This window comes from Rana temporaria, chromosome 10, assembly GCF_905171775.1.
Source record: "Rana temporaria chromosome 10, aRanTem1.1, whole genome shotgun sequence".
In the NCBI taxonomy this organism is placed as follows: domain Eukaryota; kingdom Metazoa; phylum Chordata; class Amphibia; order Anura; family Ranidae; genus Rana; species Rana temporaria.
The window spans coordinates 10,189,574-10,195,304 of record NC_053498.1 but is presented as its reverse complement, the minus strand read 5'-3'; positions in this window follow the sequence as shown (position 1 = coordinate 10,195,304).

The following is a 5,731-nucleotide window of genomic DNA, read 5'->3' as shown; positions in this document are numbered from 1 at the left end:
AATAGTTGAACTGAATATAAATAAATATTGTCTTATATTTCATGCCAGGCCTCCCTGAGCTCCAACTTAAATACATTTTAATCTTTTTTTCTCTGTGTGATTCATGACTGAGCAAATCTACCTGTAACACGGTCATATCTCGATGGCAAGACCATGAAGACCTGGAGGTTGGAGATGGCCAATGGCAGCCCAGGGGGCGGTAATAGATGTCATACCGGCACACTGCTAAATGGTGTTGACCTTTGTTAAATCCCTTGTGTACACACAGGTGGGATTAGGAGTCTTCGGTGAACTGTGCCTCCGGATGAGTGATGGTTTGTCTATTTCGTGTTCTTGGCTTTTATGTCAAGTTTTTTTTTTTTGTTGTTTTTTTTACATCCTGTATCACATGCTCAGGATTAGGTAGACGTAGGAATTCTCAATGGCCCAGATTCAGGTAGATTTGCCCCTTTTTTACGGAGACGCAGGGCAGCGTTTTTGCGAATTTCCTGCGCTACCCGCGATTCACGGAGCAGTAGCTCCGTAAATTGCGTGTGCACTGTGTAAACTTGCCCTGCGTAAGGGTGCCTAATGTAAATTATCCTGTAGGGGGCGGGAATCATTTAAATTAGGCGCGCTCCCGAGCCGAGCGTAGAGCGCATGCTCCGTCGGGAAACTTTCCCGACGTGCATTGCAGCAAATGACGTCGCAAGGACGTAATTTGCTTCAAAGTGAACGTGAATGGCGTCCAGCGCCATTCACGAATCACTTACGCAAATTACGTAAAATTCGAACGTCGCGACGCGGGAACGACGGGTATACTTTAGCATTGGCTGCCCCTGCTATTAGAAGGGGCAGCCTTACGCTAAACACGCCGTACGGAAACTACGTAAATTGCGTACGCAGGGCTCGCGCAACATTGTGAATCGGTGTTGGTATGCAATTTGCATACTATACACTGAGCACAATGGGAGCGCCCCCTAGCGGCCATCGCAAGAATGCAGCCTAAGATATGCGTGGCATAAGAGCCTTATGCCACGCAGATTTTAGGCTGCAGTCGGCGTTACGATGTTCCTGAATCAGGAGCATTCGTAACGCCGGGGCAAGTAAGCAATTGCGCTGTGTAACCTATGGTTACACAGGCGCAATTGCTTCTTGAATCGGGGCCAAAAATGTTAAATGATGATCACTGGTGCAATTAGTTTTCTCTGAAATTGGGCAACGTATAAGTTGGTAACTTTCCCTAGGGTCGAAGAATGAAGATTGAAAGTGTATATACACCGTTCAACCATAAACTTATGACCACTGACAGGTAAAGAGAATAACAATGATTATCTTGTTACAATGACATCTGCAAGTGGGTGGGATATATTAGGCAGCAAGTGAACATGTTGGGGCAGATCCACAAAGAAATTACGCCGGCGTGTCTATTGATACGCCGCGTAATTTCAAAGTTCCCGCGTCGTATCTTTGTTTTGTATCCACAAAACAAGATACGGCGGAATGAGGGATCGATCCGACAGGCGTACGTCTTAGTACGCCGTCGGATCGTAGGTGTATATTTACACTGGCCGCTAGGTGGCGTTTCCATCGAATTCCGCGTCGAGTATGCAAATTAGCTAGATACGGCGATCCACGAACGTACGTCCGGGCGGCGCATTTTTTTACGTCGTTTGCGTTCGACTTTTTCCGGCGTATAGTTAAAGCTGCTATATGCTATATGTCAATGTTAAGTATGGCCGTCGTTCCCGCGTCTAAATTTGAATTTTTTTTACGTCGTTTGCGTAAGTCGTTCGCGAATGGGGATTTGCGTAGAATGACATCACCGTCGTAAGCATTGGCTTGTTCCGGTTTAATTTCGAGCGTGCGCACTGGGATACCCCCAGGGACGGCGCATGTGCCGTTATAAAAAAAACGTTGTTTACGTCGGGTCACAACGTATTTACATAAAACACGCCCCCCATCACATCGATTTGAATTGCGCGCCCTTACGCCGCTAAAGATACACTACGCCGCCGTAACTTACGGCGTGGATTCTTTGAGGATTAGAAAAAAAAAAAGTAAAGTAAGTTACGGCGGCGTAGTGTATCTTAGATACGCTACGCCCGGCGGAAATATGCGCCGCTGTACGTGGATCTGCCCCGTTGTCTCTGAAGCTGATGTGTTGAAAGCAGAAAAAAAATGTGAAAGCGTAAGGATTTGAGGGACTTTGACCAAATTGTAATACCAAGACCAGTGATGGCGAACCTTGATGTTTTGGAACTACATTTCCCATGATGCTCAACTACACTGAGTGAGTGCATGAGCATCATGGGAAATGTAGTTCCAAAACATCTGGGGTGCCAAGGTTCACCATCACTGACTTAGACCCATGCTGACCCTTGTCCACTGCCAAAAATGCCTACAATGAGTACAGTGGAACCTCGGATTACGAGCATAATCCATTCCAGGAGAATGCACGTAATCTAAAGTACTCGCATATCAAAGCATATGAAAAATATGTAAATCTTGGGGAAACGCTATGTGAACCTTGACTGAGAACATTCCTTCGTTTTTTAGGTGTCTACCACTGGGTAGGCTGGAGAATTTTGAATGGGTAACCCGAGACAGACTTTAGGCTAGCCATTGATAGTAGATCAAGATCATCATTATTATACAGGATTTATTTAGCACCAACAGTTTGCGCAGAGCACAAGGGCAAACAGTACCGTTTAGGGTGACCACATTTCCAAACTACCATTCAGGGACACCCTCCCTTCCCAAAAATCAGCTTGTGCTGTAACGAATCACAGCACAGTGATTGGACACAAGAGGCGGGATTTATGATTTCTCCAATCACAAGCAGGGGGCGGGGATTGTGCTCCTCCAGGCATTCCCGGCCAGGGCAAGTACTGTCAGTGAGTAAAGCGGTGATGTGGCGACCTTTTTTGGGGGCATCAGATTGGCCCGGGGGGGGGGGGGGGGGTAGCTGTGTCAGTTTCACTTTCCGGGATACTGTATTGTCCTGGAATGAAGGTGCTCGGGACAGACCTGCAAAATGCGGGACTGTCCCGGGCAATCCGGGACACGTGGTCACCCTAGTACCGTTACAATACAATTAAATACAGGAGGAATCAGAGGGCTCTGCTCGTTAGAGCTTACAATCCAAGAGGTAGGGTTAAGTGATACAAAAGGTCATAACTGTGGGGAATGAGCTGATATAGAAAATAGAAATGCAGTTGTTAGGTGGGGTAGGGTAGACCTGTCTGAAGAGAGGGTTTTTCAGGGATCGTCTAAAAGCAAACAGAGTAGGAGTTAGTCGGTTAGTGGTTGGAGGGAAGCTTCAGAATGGCAAAGATGTTGTTTTTACAAATATGTGAGCAGACTGCAGTTCCTCTTTAAAGGGGAGTTCCACCCACAATTTAACTTTTTAAATATAAATACCCCTGTAATACACAAGCTTAATGTATTCTAGTAAAGCTAGTCTGTAAACTAAGGTCCGTTTTGTTAGGTTGTTACAGCATTTAAATAGTTTATAATCTAGAAATAGACAGTGGCCATCTTAAGTGTGGGCATCATGAAGCCAGACTGTATGACTTCCTGGATTTCAGCTTTGCATATCTCGCACATGCTCAGTGCACAAGCAATGTAATAGGTTTCAGTCAGGTTTGCAAGGACTACTGGGAAACATGATGCCTATCCCAGAAACCCTTGCAAATAGCCTAGGCAAATAAGGAGGAGGAAGTAATGAAGGACTACAAAATAAAGGTATTTACAAGCAACAAATTAAATAAAAATTGTCCATTCTGAACACTATGAGATTAGAGCATGCAGCACAGACAAACATAAAAAAATGGGTGGGACTCCACTTTAACCCTAAAGCGGAGTTCCATCCACACCTTTATTTTATTTTTATTTATTTTTAAATAGTACTCTTTTATAACGCATATTGATCAAATATAATTTGTCATTAGCGCTGCCTTTAGAAGAGAATTATCATAAAAAATACCTTTGATTTTACGGTTCTTGTGAATTCCCATCTTACTTGTGGGCAGGAGAAACCCACAAGCAGATTCTTCTGGGATACGGCGCTGCTGTATTCCCAGCATGCACCGCCCATTCTCGCGCAGGCGCAGTAACAGCGCGGAAAGTATACAGGTTGCCATCACAACGGGCGGCGTCATCAGAAGTGACCGCCCCGTTGTTATGGCAACCTAGCCCTCGGCGCTGCCCACTGACTCCTGGGAAATGATGACACACATCTCCTAGGAGCAGTAGTGAGCGGAGGCGCCAAGGGAAGTGACGTGAGACGCCGCGGCGAGGAAGGGCAAGATTAGAAGGGTCACATAGCAACAGGGATTGACCACTTGTCCACCGGAGGACGTCATATGACGTCCTCGACTTGTGTGGTGATATCTGAATGATGGGTGCAGCTACAGGCGGATCCACCGCTTGATCGTTCTTATAGGCAGCGGGAGGGGACAACCCCCCCCCTCCCGCCGCCATCCGGTCCTTCTCCGGCTCTCCCGTGCCATCGGGGGCCCGGAGAGCGAATCGTTTGGCGCTGCCTGGAAAGCATCGAGATGACTGGTGACCAGATGGTCACCAGTCATCTCTATGACCGTCGGAGGCCCGGGCGCGACGTTATGACGTCACGCCCGGTACCCGGAAGTAAACAAAGCCTGTCGGCATGTGATCGGTGTTTTTTTTTGTCTTATTGACCCCACATCTCTCCATAAAGAGGACCTGTCACACTGATTCCTATTACAAGGGATGTTTAAATTCCTTGTAATAGGAATAAAAGTGATCAAAAAAAAATGTAAGAAAAAGTGTTAAAATAAAAAAAATTAAGTAAAATAAATACAAAAATGTTTTTTTTTTCCAAAACGCCCCTGTCCCCGTTATCTCGCGCGCAGAAGTGAACACGCATGCAATTCCCGCCCACATATGTAAACGCCATTCAAACCCCACATGTGAGATATCGTCGCGTGCGTTAGAGCGTGTGCAACAATTCTAGCATTAGACCTCCTCTGTAACTCGAAAATAGTAACCTGTAAAAAATGTTAAAGCGTCATCTATGAAGATTTTTAAGTACCGAAGTTTGGCGCCATTCCATGAGTGTGCACAATTTTAAAGCGTGACATGTTAGGTATCTATTTGCTCTGCGTCACATCATCTTTCACATTATACAAAAAAATTGGGCTAACTTTACTGTTTTGTTATTTTTTAATTCATGAAATGTTTTTTCCCCCCAAAAAAGGCGTTTGAAAAATTATTGCGCAAATACTGTGCAAGAAAAAAAAGTTGCAATGACCGCCATTTTATTCCCTAGGGTGTCTGCTAAAAAAAATATATATATAATGTTTGGGGGTTCTGATTAATTTTCTAGCAAAATAATAGGCCCGGTGGACAAGTGGTTAAAAGGTAAGTAAAAAAAAAAAAAAAAATTCTCCAAATGTCATTTGGGTATCAATTTACCCAAATTTTTATTTGATGCACATTTATGAAAAGTTTTTTTTTGGGTGGGGCTCCACTTTAAGGAAGCATGGAGGCTTCCAACGCTGACCTTTCCTTTCTAAAATAATTCCAAAGTTGAGCAAACTGAATTTTTTTTTTCATACCTCAGCTATGACCAGAATCTCACCTGAGCATTGTGTTTGCATTGATAGCATGAAAGACACCTGAGCCCTGGGATTTGGGCTGTGCCTCTCAGCAGCGCACGTCGCACCAACATCGAAAAATGTGAGCGTGGCGACAACCGAGGAACTCCCCC